Raw genomic sequence first — 18286 nt, 5'->3', positions numbered from 1 at the left:
CCCCAACTCGTTACTGAAATGGACTCGTCCAACATCTGAACATCGCGGCGACGCAGTAAAACACTACCGATAGTAACAACAATGCAATCATAATGTTCAGTGTATTGCTGGAGACAAGATGGTGTTTTCGCTAGATGAACGTGTTTTCATTCTCGAGTCGTACTTCAGTACGAAATCACCGGTTGCAGTGCAAGAATTCGCCATAAGTACCCAGATAAACCGGCTCCTAACAAAACATCAGTATTAAGAATATTCGCAAAATTTAGAGAGACCGGTTCTGTTAATAACAAGGAACAGAAAAGATCTGCGTCAGTGTTGAATATAGATACAATCGCTGAAATCAAAGACCGATTACTCGCCTCGCCAAATAAATCGATTAGACGTTTGTCTGCTGAAATTTATTTGTCTAAATCGACTGTTCATCGGGCGACCAAACGATTATTATTACGACCTTATCGCATTCAAACGATTCATCGACTTCTTGAGCCCGACAAAGAAAAACGGCTACAATATTGTCAACGGTTCCGTCTTTTCTGCGTGAGGGAATTAATGTTATGGATTCGTTATTTTTCACAGATGAAGCACGGTTTCATTCGGATGGCTACGTAAAACAGCCAAAACAGTAGAATTTGGAGCGCTGAAAATCCCCACGTTTATCACGAAAAACAATTACACCTGCAGAATTCGGGGGTGTGGTGCGCGATATTGCGGAAGAAAATAATCGGTCCTATTTTTTTCGAGTACACCATTAATGCAAAACGATATCAGGATATTTTATTTCAGTTCATCGCACTCGTGGAAGAGTAAAACAAATACTACTGGCTACAACATCACGGTGCGACATCGCACTACGCAGGTTCAACTTCTGATTTCGTCGAGGAATTCTTTGATAATCGTGTTATCGGTCGAGGCTTATGGCCACCAAGATCTCCAGATTTGACTGCGGCGGATTCTTTTCTACGGGGTTACCTCAAAGAAAAAGCCTACAGCAACAAACCACGAACACTTGAACGATTGAATGTCAATATTGAACAAGATGTATTAAATATCCGGCCACAAACTTTGAAAAAATTTGCAAGAAACGCTGTAAAAAGAATTGAAGCTAGTATTCAAGAAGATGGCGCCCACTCCCAACATTTACTCTAAATGTAAGGTAATGGATGGTAACAATAAAAATTACATTTACATTTACACATGCCTTTTTATTATTTCAATACCTAAATATAAGGTTGGGTTGCGTTTTATATGGGACACCCTGTAAAATAATCGAAATAAAATCCAAAAACTAGAACCCTATTTCAGATGATAATCATCAGTAGATTAAAATTACAACAATAAAATATAAATTACCAAATTTGGAAATTTGGAAACAACTAAAAACTTTTAAATATTTATGAGAAAAAAATCAACAATGAATTAATTTAGAAACAGACAAAAATTCCTTAAAAAGAAATAGGCAAACTTAAAAGTATGTTTAATAAAAGAGGTTTACAGCAAAAAAAAAGTCAGTAAGAAAACCTGTCATTCTTTATGATATTGATATAATTTAGAAAAAAAATATTAGAAAGAGAAAGGCGAGACTTCAGAAAAACATATGGACGTAAACATCTCTGTGGCGGAGTGGTAGCGTCTCGGCTTGTCATAAGGAGATTCCGGGTTCGAATCCCGGTACGGCATTTTTCATAAGCTACAAAATTTCCATTTGATATTCCTAAGAACAAGCTTTGAGCTTATGTAGTGAATTAATTTATAGAGCAAAAATGGGACCTTAAGAACAAAATACTTAAAAATAAGATTAAATAAAGAAATTTATCAAAATATCAATACACCAGAAGGTATTGAAAAACCAAGACTAAGATTTCTTGGATAAATGAATCTAGATTGAAAAAAAAATCTTTGATAAAATTTTATAAAAGTATAAAAACCATCAGGAATGGAAAAGAAGTTCAATATATAACTCAGGATAGTTATTCAAATGGAGATTAGTTTTCTAAGTTCTTGTACAATCTGAACACACCTACTTTCTCCTGTTTAGCCTCCGGGAATCAGCGTTCAGGTGTTACTTCAAAGGATGATATGTACGAGTGTAAATGAAGTGTAATCTTGTACAGTCTCAGTTCGACCATTCCTGAGATGCGAGGTTAATTTAAACCCGACCACCAAAAAACACCGGTATCCACTTTACGAGGATTTGAACGCTGGAACTCTCGATATCCAAATTAGCTGATTTGGAAAGACGCGTTTACCACTAGACCAACCCGGTGGGTTAATTTGAATATATCTGTGGAACAGAAAAAACCCGTGTTGTAGGAAATGGTACAAAAGAAGTTAAAAAGTCAAATCATAAATTAGAACAGATGAAAAAATTTTGATAAGAAAGGAAGAAGAAAAGAGGAGAATAATAATACTTGCACGATCCTTCAATGGTCTAAATGAAAAAAAAAAAAAGATATATATCATCGAAAAAATTTGTACGAATAAAAAAAAATTTATCTTCGGATTTAATTGAGATAACGTATAAATTAGAACTGCAAAATAATCGGGATACGAAGTTCTTTTAGACGTGACCTTTGAGCCGACGTGCACAACAACTCTACACCAATGTCAATTCAGTGCAGTGGCGAAAGTTTAGCAGAAAGTACTGTGCTTTTTGTGGTTAGTGGAATGTAAATCGGTTACCACTGTTCAACGGACTTTCCAGCGTGATTATGACAATGATCCCCTCATGCAAACAGTATTACTCAGTGGTACGATCGGATTATGGAATCTAGCAACGTAGAAGCGAAAAAGAGGCCCCTCAGACAGTACGAAACATTTGAGCGTACACACCAAATTTGTTTAAGAAACCTTAAAAAATAAATTTCTCGGCGAAGTTTACAGTTAGGAATTTCAAAAAACAACTATTCAAAATGTGTTGCACAAGCGTTTACGCCACCACGCTTACAAAATTCAGCTTAACCATCAAATTAAACCTACATATCGTTATAAACTTGTTGAATTCCCACGTAAAATGCTTAATAACATCGACGATAACGAAATATTTTTAAAACTTATTACGTTTACGGATGAAGCGATTTCACGTGTTAGTGGTTGTTTTTTTTTTTTTTTTTTTTTTTTTTGGGCGAAAAACGAATGGTCGTTATCATCGCCCGGAGAATCGATAAATAAATGAATAAAAGTAATTAAAACTTAAAACTACTATCACAGGAAATCAAATCCGGAATGGGTGTAAAAGGCCCATTCTCGGATAACAAAAATACTAACATGTAACTTAAAACTAACTACTATGTTAAAAAACTATCATATTAAAACTAAATAAAACTTAAAATTAAAAAAGGAGATAAAACTTACAACTAATATCACAAAAATCTTACAACTAATATCACAGTCAGTCTTTAAAATATTAAAAAATAACTTATAAAATTTAACAAATTCCGATAAGGAGTGTAAAAGGCTCCTAATCGGATAAAAATATCAACCATTCAGAGAAAAAAAAAAATATAATAAAAAAAATAAACTTATTAAAAAACTAAAAGTATTAAAAAATATAAGCAACAGTATTAATTTTTTTGTGTTAACCCTATACTACGTAAAAACATAAACATCCGGTTTAAAACCTCCTTATCATCACGCAAGATACCACGGATGTTACTAGGTAGTTTAAATTTACGACGCAATGCCGCATAACATATGCAGTCCACGAGTATGTGGCGCACAGTCACGCGGCAGTTGCATCTTGCGCATAGAGGTGGTTGTCCTCTTGTAAGCAGGTACTCGTGTGTGACTCTCGTGTGTCCTATCCGCAATCGACAGAGAACTACTTCCTCACGCCGGGGTTTTCTGTATGAGGAGTTCCATGGTAACACAGAATCTTTAATCTGACGGAGTTTATTATCAACGGTAGCTGTCCAATCACCTTGCCACCTTGTTTTTAATAATTGTTTTACATAGTTAATGAAATCAGAAGTAGCAACTCGGGTGGTGAAAGGAGGCTGGTTACATGCTTCTTTGGCAGCGGAATCTGCATGTTCATTACCTGGAATCCCTACGTGGCTAGGGACCCAGCAAAAACTTAATTCTGTGTTGCGATTATTCAGCTCGGCGATTGCGTTGTAAATTTCAATGACGATAGGATGTTTGGAATAAAAGTTTTTTAAGGCTTGGAGAGCACTACACGAGTCACTGCAAATAAGAATTTTTCTATATTTAGGGTTAATGATGTTTAGAGCCTTATTTATAGCATATAGTTCAGCGGTAAACACACTCGTAATACTGGGGAGACCAAACATATAAGTTCTCTCATTGACAACAAAAGCACACCCAACTATATCGTTTTGTTTCGATCCATCAGTGTATACAACCGCGTCTGGTTTCGTCTTGGAGAGAACACACTGAAACATCTGCTGAAAGACGATAGATGGTGTTGATTGTTTATTATATGTAGTCAGGTCAAAATTAAAATTTATGAGGTTTATTCTCCATGGAGGATATGAGCAAGGGTACATAGGAAAGAATGACGGTGTGTCAACATTTATATGCTGCAGCAGACGCCAGGTACGGACACCTACAGGTGCAGTACGACGTGGATGATCCTCATACTTTCCTAGATTAGGATTTTTAAACACTGACTCAAGAACCGGGTGATTTGGCTGTCCTCTGATACGAGCAAAATAAGATAATAACAGCTGGTCTCGTCTATCCCAAAGTGATGGTTCACCACAGTCTACAAGTAAGCTTGCGACAGGACTTGATCTAAACGCGCCTGTGGCAAGCCGAAGGAAAGCATGATGTACACTATCCAGACTTTTAAGCACGCTTTGACGAGCTGAAGAGTAGGCGACACAACCATAATCTAAACGGGAGCGAACAAAGGAATAGTAAAAACGTATCATACATGATCTATCGGCTCCCCAGTTGGTGTTAGTAAGGACTCGCATCATATCTAGAATTTTGGAACATTTTGTTTTCAATTCTTTTAAATGTTTGGCCCAAGTAAGACGGCTATCAAAAAATAAACCTAAAAACTTGACGTAAGTAGAGATAGTAATAGTCTCTCCGTTCAGAAAAATTTGCGGAATAGAAGGGTTTCGTAGCCGAGAAAAAACTACACATTTTGTTTTTTCGGATAAAATGTGAAACCAGTAATCCTGGACCAAGCTTCAAGGTGATATATAGTGTTCTGCAGTAGTCTCTCTGCTGTAGGTGCCGAACGGCTTGCAATGTAGATAGCAAAGTCGTCAGCAAATAGAGAGCATGAGACAGGAGCCTGAACACATTTGGTAATATCATTTATGGCTACAGAAAATAAGGTGGCACTTAATACACTACCTTGGGGCACTCCATTCTCCGAGATGACACTATCTGAGAGCGAATCATCCACACGAACACGAGCCGTTCGGTGATTTAAGAATCCCCGGATAAAAGCAAGCATATTGCCCTTGATTCCCCATTTTTTGAGAGTGTTAAGAATACCACGTCGCCAGGCTGTGTCATACGCCTTTTTTATATCAAAGAAGATAGCGACGAGGTGTTGCCGATTGAGGAAAGCGTTTTGTATGGCTGTTTCTAGTGACACTAAATGGTCAATGGAAGATCGTCCTTGTCGAAAACCACACTGTTCTGGAGATAGAAAGCCATGTTTGTTAGTGGTTGTGTCAAACGACGCAACCCAATGAAATTATTGAGTATGTCAGATATTCCCCAAAAATAAACGTTCGGTGTCCGTTCGTATAACTGGCCCATTCATTCAGACATGCTACAACTGTACGTTTTCCAGCAAGTTGACCAAATTTAACAAAAAAAAAATTACGTTGCTGTGATGTTTCAACAAGATGGTGCGCCCCCAAACTTTAGTCTAGGCGTTCGACGCCCTCTCAATGAAAGATTTCGTAATCGTCGGATCGATAGAGCCGGTTCTGTACCTTTGCCTCCAAAAATCCCTTTGATTTCACATCCCTAGACTTTTTTCTATGGGGATAAGTTAACAACATAGTCTACAGTGATTACAAAAAATCAGGGATGCACAACATTTATGACAATGTAACACCGCTGCTCTTATCACAGTTACGCCTGCGATGATCCAGCGGACCTGGGTAGAAGTCGATTATCGGCTGAATGTTTGCAGAGCGACTAACGGAGCTCATACTAAAACATTGTAAGGTATATAAAAAACTTTTTAAGTTGAATTTTGAAAAAAGATACTCGTTAGATTATCTCTAGTAGTTTCTGATACGATCGTTTTAAATTGCTGCAATCTTTTTTGATGAACCTGTATAATAAAAAGAGTTATCAAGGTCTTTCAATAATGTGTCGCTGAATAAACGATACACATAAAGAAAATTATGACAAATATCGTTATTTATCAGTACTGATTAAAAATTTATTAAATAAATATTAATTAAAACCCTCTAAAAAATAAAAAAATCATTGTGAAAATCCAACATGTCATTTCTGAGGAATTGTAATACAAAAATGAAAATCTATATAAACACACAAAATAAGTTTTTTTCATTAACTATCCAGCACCGGTCTGATGGTGACCAAAATACAGGATTATCATAAAAGAATAGTGCGGTTTCAGTAATTCATAGGAAGATCATAGGGAAATTTCTAGATGTTATATTGGTATCCCTGAAAGCCTCCAACCCAAAAGTTTGTTTATCAGCAGTTGTAACCACAACGTCAGTTCTTGTATTGTTGTTGCGGTGAGTTTAGCGAGTTACTATGTTCTCGGATAAAGACAAAGCAAAGTGTGTTTTATTGATGGCCGAATTAAAATCCGTAATTTTAGTTCGACGTGCGTTTCGACGTGAATTCGGAAGAGATCCGCCGCACAAAAATAACATAACACGTTGGTTCAAACGATTCGAAGAAACCGGATCGGTTAAGAAACAGAAATCAACCGGCAGACCAAGTGTACCAGACGAAACGGCTGAACTAATTAGACAATTGGCAATTAGAAGTCCTGGGAAGTCCATCCCCCGTCGAAGCGTCGAATTACGTATTGCAAAATCGACATTTCACAAAGTTTTACGTAAAAAACTGAAATTACACGCTTATAAAATCCAGATACTGCAGGAATTGAAACCCGATGATGGTGTAAAACGTTACAATTTCGCCGTTGAAATGTCGGACAGAATAAGTGAAAACGAATCGTTTTTAGACGATATAATTTTTACAGACGAAGCTACATTCCATGTGAATGGATGTGTTAACAGATAGTTCACGAATATGTGGCTCTGAAAACCCAAACGCAATTATTGAGAAACAACGCGATTCGCCTAAAGTTAATGTTTGGTGTGGTGTGATGAAAAATCGAGTAATAGGACCTTTCTTCTTTGCTGAAAAAACAATTAATGGAGTCGTGTATCTTGACATGTTAACCGATTATTGCTTTCCTCAGCCGGATGAACTCGAAAACATTCATCGACTTAATTTCCAAGAAGATGGTGCTCTCCCGCACTTCAATGCATCGGTCACGGACGCTTTGAACGAAAAATTTGGAGATCGATGGATAGGCCGACAAGGACCCGTACTTTGGCCTCCAAGGAGTCCAGACCTGACACCTTGCGATTTTTTCTTGTGGGGTACATCAAAAATGTTGTTTATACAAAAAAAATTGGCGACTTAAAAAACAGGATTAATGAAGCAATGACAACCGTTAACGAAGAAATGTTAACTAATGTTAACAAGTTGAGTATCGTTTGGACATTTGTCGAGCGACTAAGGGCGCACATATTGAAATTTAAAAAATGTATGAGACGACAAATTTGAAAAATAAAAAACATAAACTATGTTAAATATACTTAAACTTAAACCATGTTCAAAACCGCACCATTCTTTTATGATAACCCTGTATTAATGGTAACTATTTCTGATCATCCTCTCTTGGTCAAACCGGTTGGTAAATTTACCGATCAAATTGAGAACCTTCTTTTAGATGTCAGTTAAAAAAAATAAATAATTTTAAATTAGAAATCAGTCAAAAACCATTTATAAAAAAGATTAATAAAAAAAATATATCTAAAACTAGTTAACCGGTTTAAATTATAAAACAATCACGATTAGTAGAAACTAGAAATATTGACGACAAATTACTAACTTTCTACTTTCAACTGGAATTGCCTAAAATTATTTTTTGTGTGTGTGCGCGCACATACACAAACGCACGCACGATTTATTTTTAATTAACTTTTTTTTCATAGATATAAATAAAAATGCTTGTTTTAAAATACTGTTTGTTCAGTAGGAATTTCTTTATTGGTTTTTTTTTCTCTTTTACGATGCCTAATTTACTTAATGATAGTTTAACAATTGAAATTACCATCTAGTTTTAAAATCAATGATCATATTATAATAAACTCCACCCATTATGAGTCAAATTGTAGGTAGGATACACCCCCATACATGACAGGCATTAATGCATTTTATTAAGATAAGTTGTCTCGTTCCATAATGAGAGATTATCTCTTTCTTATTACCCACAAATTCTTTTTTATCTTTTATTACTTGCTCCTACAACATCCAGCTGGTTTTAACTAGTCGTTGATAAAATAAAATTACTACGTCCTATTTCAGTTACATCACCGATGTTTTTCTAACTTATACAGAGCGTATCACGAAGTTTTCCCTGGACCCTTTCGTATAACCAATTCTACTGGCAAAAATAAAGGAAAAGGTTCATATAAAAATATCCTCTAAAACGCTTGTTTGCTAGTTACGCTTAATGAAAGATTTCACTCGGATTTCAACTACCCCGGTGAAATGAGTCCTTAGGGACAGAATGTTATTCCTTAGGGGTTTGTCAGGAAATATCGAATAGGTCGCAGAATCGTATATACAGTAGGTTTTGTGAAATCTGATGTGTAAATCAATAACTTAGGGTCAAACCCCCCCCCTCTGTTTTTTATTTCTTTATGTTTGAAGTGCAATAACTTTGTTAAATGTGTAATAAGCACATAAAACTTTTAAACAAAAATTATAGAGAATTTAATTCTGAACAAAATAGTCTAAGATAAGTGGAATAAAACTAAGAAAAGTTAGAAAAATTTGAATTTCCAATCTGAAAAGTTGAATAAAAGCCTAATTTACAATTACAGCAGTTACTGGATACAATCAAACCAAGTGAGGAAAACAGATTGAAATATAAATATATTTATTTAAATAAATGAAACATAAAAAAAAAAATGGAAACTAGAAAAGAAGCTGTCATATATAAATGACACCTGTTGGCTAGCTGTTCAACAACTTGTATATGAGTTAGATTGTATTTTATTTCATTCAAAATGTTGTTTTCATATATTTGTATATCTTGACGATGTCAAAGTGCGTATAATTTGCATTCACTTCTATTGATGTACAAGATTTATACACTGTTGATACAAGTTTCAATGAAATGGTATTTAAAAATAAATTTGATGATTGAATGAATTGTTTTATGCGTTTTTCATATAAGTATGAAAATTTGCATCCTGTTTGTCCTATATAGTACTTATTACACTCTTAAGTAGCCAAATTTGGACACCTGAAATAAATCAACTTTTATCTGATATTTATTTCATTCTATTTGTGATTATGTATGCGATGTCATACCCTGGTTATTTATACAGGGTGTCCCATATAAAACGCAACCCATCAATAACTCATCCATGAAATTTCAAAAGTCAAGCTTACTCCTCTACTCGTTACTGAAATGGACTCGTCCAACATCTGAACAGCGCGGCAACGCAGTAGAACACTACCCGATAGTTAACAACAATGCAATCATAACGTTCAGTGTATCGCTAGAGACAAGATGGTGTTTTCGCTAGCTGAACGTGTTTACATTGTCGAGTCGTACTTCAGTACGAAATCAGTGGTTGCAGTGCAAGATTTGTTTCGCCATAAGTACCCAGATAAACCGGCTCCTAACAAAACATCAGTATTAAGGTTAGTCGCAAAATTTAGAGAGACCGGTTCTGTTAATAAGAAGGAACACAAAAGATCTGCGTCAGTGTTGAATACAGATACAGTCGCTGAAATCAAAGACCGATTACTCGCCTCGCCAAATAAATCAATCAGACGTTCGTCTGCTGAAATTAATTTGTCTAAATCAGCTGTTCATCGGGTGACCAAACGATTACAATTACGACCTTATCGCATTCAAACGGTTCATCGACTTCTTGAGCCCGACAAAGAAAAACGGCTACAATATTGTCAACGGTTCCGTCGATTTCTGCGTGAGGGAATTAACGTTATGGATTCGTTATTTTTCACAGATGAAGCACGGTTTCATTTGGATGGCTACGTAAACAGCCAAAACAGTAGAATTTGGAGCGCTGAAAATCCCCACGTTTATCACGAAAAACAATTACACCTGCAGAATTCGGGCGTGTGGTGCGCGATATCGCGGAAGAAAATAATCGGTCCTATCTTTTTCGAGTACACCATTAATGGAGAGCGATATCAGGATATTTTATTTCAGTTCATCGCACTCTTGGAAGAGGAAGACAGACACTGCCGGCTACAACATGACGGTGACATCGCACTACGCAGGTTCAACTTCTGATTTCGTCGAGGAATTCTTCGGTAATCGTGTTATCGGTCGAGGCTTGTGGCCACCAAGATCTCCAGATTTGACTGTGGCGGATTTTTTTCTACGGGGTTACCTCAAAGAAAAAGCCTACAGCAACAAACCAGGAACAATTGAAAGTCAATGTTGAACAAGCTGTATTAAATATCCAGCCACAAACTTTGAATAAAATTTCAAGAAACGCTGTAATAAGAATTGATGCTTGTATTCAAGAAGATGGCGGCCACTTCCATCATTTACTCTAAATGTAAGGTAATGGATGGTAATAATAAAAATTACATTTACGTTTATACATGCCTTTTTATTATTACAATACTTACCAATATAAGGTTGGGTTGCGTTTTATATGGGACACTCTGTATTTGTCGATTTTTTTATTGTCATTGTTAACGTGTTATAAATTCAATAGAGTTTGTTTATAACTGTTCTGTTGTTTTCATCTGCTTCAAATAAATATTTTATTAAATTTAATTTTCATAAGACTTTGAAAATGTAGTCAGCTGAGCATGGCTTTAAATGTTAAAAAGTTCATATAGTATGGAATTGGAAGAATTCTGTATTTAAATATCATTTGTCATAGGTTAGTTTGTGGATTTTGAATACATGTTTGTGTACACATTATGCAATTTAAACGAATCCACAAAGTTTTTGCTTTTATTTTTTTCACATTTAGGATTATTTATACACACATAAAACTGTATTTTGTTTGTTATGAACTTTTTAGAGTGTCCATTGTCAACGTGTAGATAGGTTACGTCATCAAATTATTTATACCATCATATCATTTAAATGTCTGTCATTTGTGAGAATTTTTTTCATACAATGTGTTGATAAAATATTTCAGCTAATCTGCTTAAGATGGGAGAGACCTATAAACAATTCATTAAATTATGCGTAGAATTTGTTTTTGAAAATGAAATAATTTTGTTTTACGATTATATATTATTTATATTAAGTATTATTTCAGTGATTAGCTCTTAGCTGTCTGTGTTGTGTATGATTGTTTCAAAAATGGAAATACCTGTATGGAGATCACAATTTCTTTTGGATTAATTAAAAAGCAAGAGATATCAGTACTACAAACTATTCAAAAGAAAAAGATACATCAGGTTTAAACAAAAAGAAGAAATAGTTTGCTGATATTTTTTGAAAAATTATGTTAAAGGTAAGGCTACATTTTATAAGGAATATAGGAAATACTTAAAAAAAAATTGTATCGACAAATATAAATAACCAGGGTATAATAACACAAACAGGACCATAAATAGAATAAACTAGATATCAAATAAAACCTGATTTATTTCAGGTGTGAAAATTTGGCTACTTAAGAGTGTAATAAGTACTATATAGGACAAACAGGATGCAACTTTTCATTCTTATATGAAAAAACACATAAAACAATTCATTACACTCTCAAATCTACTTTTAAATACCATTTAATTGAAACTTGTATCAACAGTGTATAAATCTTGTACATCAAGTTGAGTTCATCAAGTTGGTACTTCAACTTTTTGTGCGAACCTTGTACAGGAGGACAATTCTAATGATTAAAGTTTTTCAGTCTTTCACATTTTACCGCTCAATATAAAAGAAGTGTTTTTCTGCTAGCTACTACAAGGTACTCGCATGACACCATCCAATAATTAAAACTAGCGAAGCACTCGCCCAAGGTAAAGGTATAAAAATAGAAACATAGAGGATTGAAGAAAACAGGACTTATTGTGGTAAACTGGATTAGTCTACAGTACGGTGAATCCAAGTGTCATACATAGCATTAAACGAAACCGAAGATATATAAAACTGATGAAAAATTATATAATAATTTAATATTCACAGATAAAAATATAACGTCGGAAAAGAAAATGTCATATTCCATTAAAACAAGAAAAAACATCTGAATTTTGCAGACTCATAATTGAGTTCTGCTGTGACTTTGTAGTTTAATACAGGGAAGGAAGCAGGATGATGAATTAAAAAATTATATACAAAAGGTTAGTTAATAACAATGTCTTATATAAGTAATTTGTTTGCACATATATATATATATATATAGTACACTTAATAAATGAGCAAGGACAAACACCTGATAGAATTACATAACACTATTCCACTAACGACAACAATAATACTAATAAAAAAAACATGCAATATAAAAATTAAACCTTATATACTTCATAACTTCAAATGCCAATTCAACAAAATATAAACCAATAAAATTCTACAATGCTAATATATAATTTCATTCAGATATTTTATAATTCTACCAGTTACCTCTAATCTTTCGCTTAGATTACATTTTTTCATTCCAGCTGACATCAGCATGTTCCAAAAATTCTTTAAAAAAAAAATCCCAAAGAAACAGAAGGACTACAATCAGTTTCTTTAATAAATCGATTAACAAAATTAAACGAGACAACAACTACACGAACTGCAAACATTAAAAATGACCAACACACACATACACGAGAAAAAACTTGCTCCACAAAACAGTACAGTTTATTCTTACAAAACTTCCTGTCGACTAGTTAATTGAACCCATTCCTTATAAATTCCATACCGAAATTCACAAAGTAAAACCTTCACTCTCTCTTATAACACGGAGAGATAATATAGCCCACCAGGCTGGTCTAGTGATTAACTCATCATCACAAATCAACTGATTTTGAGATCGAGAGTTCTAAATTTCATCTCCTAGTAAAAGCAGTTACTTTTATATGGATTTGAATATTAGATTATGGATACCGGTGTTCTGTGGTGGTTGGGTTTCAATCAACCGCACATCTCAGACTGTACAAGACTACACTTCATTTACATTCATATTTATCATCCTCTGAAGTAAAACCTTACGGCGGTTCCAGAAGCTAAACATGTAAAAACGAAAGGACAGATAGTATAACAAACAACACCAGTCTCAGAGAAAGCGATTTCTAATAGATATTCTGTTGTATTGTACGTACTTAACACGCAACACAGCCAAGAGACTGGAACAAAAAAAAAATTATAAAACAACAGATTAACGCATAAATCTCTGTTGAGAAAAAATGCATTATAAACACTGCTTCTATTCAACATAGGAACAATAGCAAAACAGATCTATACTGATGCCTAATTTCTTTTATGTTGTTTTATATATATATATATATATATTAACAACGATGACTTAAGAGTGTGACAAATGTCAATTCTAAATAGTAATCATGAGTTTATTGAATCTGTTATTTAATTAAATAAAGATTTGTATTCAAACATGATTCTAATAAGCTTACAGCAGTACAGACAATTTCATTGTTTAAAGTTTTGTGCGCAATGTAATATACTTGCTGCTGCCATTAATTACTTTTTTCATGAATTCCTACTTAATTAAAAACTATAATTATTTAATATAAAATATATTTCAAAAAATCTTAAAGAATAATTATATAACACCTATTGTCTAAATGTAGATTCGGAGTAACAGTACAAGGTGAAAAGATAAAGATGCTAAGATTTGCTGATGATATAGTAATTCTAGCCGAGAATAAAAAGGATTTAGAAGAAACAATGAACGGCATAGGTGAAGTCCTACGCAAGAACATAAACAAGAAGAAAACAAAAGTAATGAAATGTAGTAGAAATAACAAAGATGGACCACTGAATGTGAAAATAGGAGGAGAAAAGATTATGGAGGTAGAAGAATTTTGTTATTTGGGAAGTAGAATTACTAAAGATGGACGAAGCAGGAGCGATATAAAATGCCGAATAGCACAAGCTAAACGAGCCTTCAGTAAGAAATATAATTTGTTTACATCAAAAATTAATTTAAATGTCCGGAAAAGATTTTTGAAAGTATATGTTTGGAGTGTCGCTTTATATGGAAGTGAAACTTGGACGATCGGAGTATCTGAGAAGAAAAGATTAGAAGCTTTTGAAATGCGGTGCTATAAGAGAATGTTAAAAATCAAATGGGTGGATAAAGTGACAAATGAAGAGGTATTGCGGCAAATAGATGAAGAAAGAAGCATTTGGAAAAATATAGTTAAAAGAAGAGACAGACTTATAGGCCACATACTAAGGCATCCTGGAATAGTCGCTTTAATATTGGAAGGACAGGTAGAAGGGAAAAATTGTGTAGGCAGGCCACGTTTGGAATATGTAAAACAAATTGTTAGGGATGTAGGATGTAGAGGGTATACTGAAATGAAAAGAATAGCACTAGATAGGGAATCTTGGAGAGCCGCATCAAACCAGTCAAATGACTGAAGACAAAAAAAAAAAAGTCTAAATGTAGTGATTACAGATCCACTAGGTGACAAAGAGTATTAGGTTTCTAATTCTTCATTCATAATAACCTTTGATTGTATCAATTTGTCAGAGACTCAGCGATTTCCTTTACATTCCCGTTTCATACTAACATAATTTGGGCACAAATCTTTTTCGGAAGATTACTGGTGCGATTATTTTCTGTAAACCAATATTTCTCGATTCGAGTAAATTGCTCTTTGTGTTCAAACCTGTGAAACCTAGCCAAATAATATGAGTAGATTGGAAAAAAACTAAAGGAAGGGGAAAGAGCACATGAGAAGCATATAAACTCTCTCTCAGAAGTTCAGCCTTTTCCACAACCTACCGAGCAACAATGTTACTTGACTAGGGTTCATAAGTTTAGCCAAAATAATATTCGTTTCAGTTCGGAAATGTTGGCCCCCAGCCAAGTAACATGCGATGGAAGTAATTAAACGAAAAAAGTACAAAATTAAGGTATAAATTAAAAAAACAAAGATTTTTTTAAATTAAATTCTGCTTTAACACTAACAACAAATTAATTCTATCCTATTATATCACGAAGAAAACCTTAAAAGAAATAATCAATTATTTTTAGGTACACGTACCATTCTTCCTTCACATAAAACAGGAATGCTTATAAGCATCTTAATATGCCAGAATTATTATAAATTTTTTATGCTGGTAAATAAACTAGTTAAAAATATAAAACAAATCTTGTAGCTCCCTCAAAAAAATTAGAATGAATTTTCAAGACACAAAAAGTGGATTATCTGATCATCCTTTGGCGTCTATAAATGTTCATGTACTTTTAAGTTACCCTTCTAAAACAAATCGAGCAACAAATTTCAATATAATACTTTATCTTAAAAAAAAACCTCATTACACTTCCTAGACAATTTCAACAAATTACCGAACCATTTTAAGAAATCTTGTCACCAGTTTATTCACAAAGTATAATTAAAAGATTTTCTTTTAGAGAAACAATATTAAGTTATCAATGAATTTTCTACACCTTCATTTAATATGCTCAAATATTTTCGGATTTTTTTACCACCAGGGCTACCATTAGGTATTACTTTAGACGATAGATGAATGACAATTTTTGGAGGCTAAAAATGCCATGTCTGACCAGGATTCAAACCCGGGACTTCCGGATGAAAGGCCAAGATGCTACCACTCGCGCCACGAAGGCCGACATTTACTTAATATTTACCCATATTTAATCTACCATTTATTTATATAATTTAATTTATTAATAACTATTTTAAGTGCTTTCTATTTTTTTATTTTATAATCGTATATTCTATTACACTGTTACAAATAAGGGATTTTACCATAGTTTCCCTTAGTTAATCCAGCCAAATGGTGGAACAGTTTTGTTTTTAACACAATGGAATAACACACTTACTTAACCGATCTAGACAAGATCTTTATAATATGCAAAATAAAAGAGTAAAATATTTAGTCACAAAATACAGTCTTTCCATATTAAAAAATAATAACCTGTAGTTTAAAACACTGTAGTATAAACAATAAACACTAGTTTAGTGAACCCACAAATGCTTTGCTATTGTTAAATTTGAGTGTATGAACTAAATAAATTTTTTATTATATTTGACAAATTATATTACAAAAATAATAAAATGTACAATATTAATTCACTATTAATTTTCTTTCTTTCTTTTAACGCCCCTCAGAATATTTACCACAGTTCAAACCTCACCAATCTCACTACTATATAAACAAAAAAAAACCATAAATAAATAACCTAAAACTTTTTTTACTATACTTAACGTCATTGTAAATATCACAGCTACTATCTATATTGATTACTAAGTCAATATCAACTTCCTCACACATTTATTTAATTTAAATATTATGAAACTAATAACATGTAAAAATACTCCCGAATAATAATAAATTGTGAAAATTTCAATGGAACTGGTTAAGAAGTTTTTGAGTTTAAATTGTTAATTCGACCAATCATAACTTATGGATGCAAACCACGGACCTTAAACATGGGAGACATTAAGGCTCTGAAGGTGTTCTAAAGGAAAATAATGATAAGAATATACAGACCTGTTTTTGAAGAAGGAATCAGGTAGCAGAGGGAATACAGCGAGGGCAAAAGATGGCAAGGGTAATAAAGTCACAAAGAATTAGTTGGCTGTGTCGCGTGGAAGGAATGACATAACAGAGATTGCAACAACGGATAGTGCGTGAAGGAATAGACAAGACTAGAAGAGGCAGGCCAAGAACATGCTGGCTCCATGATGAAACAAAGGATCTCACAGCAATTAGGGTGAGAAGATGGAGAAAGGTGGTGAGAGACAAGGAAGATTGGAGACGGATCGTGGAGGCCCAGCTGTGATCAAAGCCCATGTCATGTTGTAGTGCCAGGATAAAAAGAAGGTTTTGAGGGGCAGACACACAAAACGAAGACTGTCTTTTATTTAAATAGATAAGGAAAAAATCAAGTAAAGTGCATTTTTGTCCTAAAAATAAAGAATATAATTTAAATTGCTAATGAAAAAAAAAAAATATTTTACAACACAATTCAATGTATCTACTGATGATCGTAAACATTAGTTTATGGTAAAAACTTAAATGTTACAAAAAACCAAAAGATTTTAGGATAAGTTACAATTTCCCTTAATTTTCAAGCCAGTAACAGTTGACTTTTTGACAGCTACAATATAATTTAAACAGAAACTGTTGAAAAATTGATTTATTTCTATTTCTAGAAATTCAAAAATGCATAGGTAGATGTAACGGCATATCATTGGTTATTTTTAATTTTCAATAAAAACACTAATTTTTTTTATCTTTATTATTATGTTCGAGAGACAATGTTTTGAAAAACTGTAATGTAAAAACTTGTTCATGGTAAAAAAAAAAAAAACAACCTAAATTTCAAGTAAAGAGTTGTCCTTTTGTTCGGAATGTATAAATTGATTTTATAATTTCTTATTAATAAAAATATGTGATGAATCATTAAAGAAAGTGACATTTTATTTAACAACAATGAAAAAATTACCTAGGAATTTCTAAACTAACGAAAATGACAATTCGATTATGAATTGAATATTGCTTATGAATGCATTTCATATTATTTACCGGTGAACAATAATAACTTTTATGCTTATTAATGAAGTTAATGTCACAAAAAAAAAGAAGTGGAATATAGCTATCGCACTGGGAAAACTTAAGTTTAATGCAATGGATGTTGGTCCCATTACTATGTTACTATAAAACTACTTAATAATTCAAATTCTACATAAAAATTTTTTTCACAATTTTAGTTAAGCTAAGTTAATAATGAAAATGTTGGCTACAAAACGTAAAAGCCATACTTTTATGACTTGTTAACTATAAATTTTCAATTTAAATCAAAACACATAACTCTTATTTCTGTATATTTCCATTTTTTATATATAAATTTTCCCAATTTTT

At 33.3% G+C, this 18286-nt stretch overlaps 1 protein-coding gene across 6 annotated transcripts in view; it reads right to left on the bottom strand.

Moving 5' to 3' along the window:
- The window catches only part of shep (RNA binding motif single stranded interacting protein alan shepard), a 312235-nt gene that overhangs the window by 192246 nt on the left and 101703 nt on the right, over nucleotides 1-18286 (bottom strand). The window lies entirely within an intron of this gene.

This window comes from Lycorma delicatula, chromosome 13 (genome assembly GCF_047948215.1).
Source record: "Lycorma delicatula isolate Av1 chromosome 13, ASM4794821v1, whole genome shotgun sequence".
NCBI classification, from domain to species: domain Eukaryota; kingdom Metazoa; phylum Arthropoda; class Insecta; order Hemiptera; family Fulgoridae; genus Lycorma; species Lycorma delicatula.
This window is presented reverse-complemented; position numbering and strand designations above follow the sequence as displayed.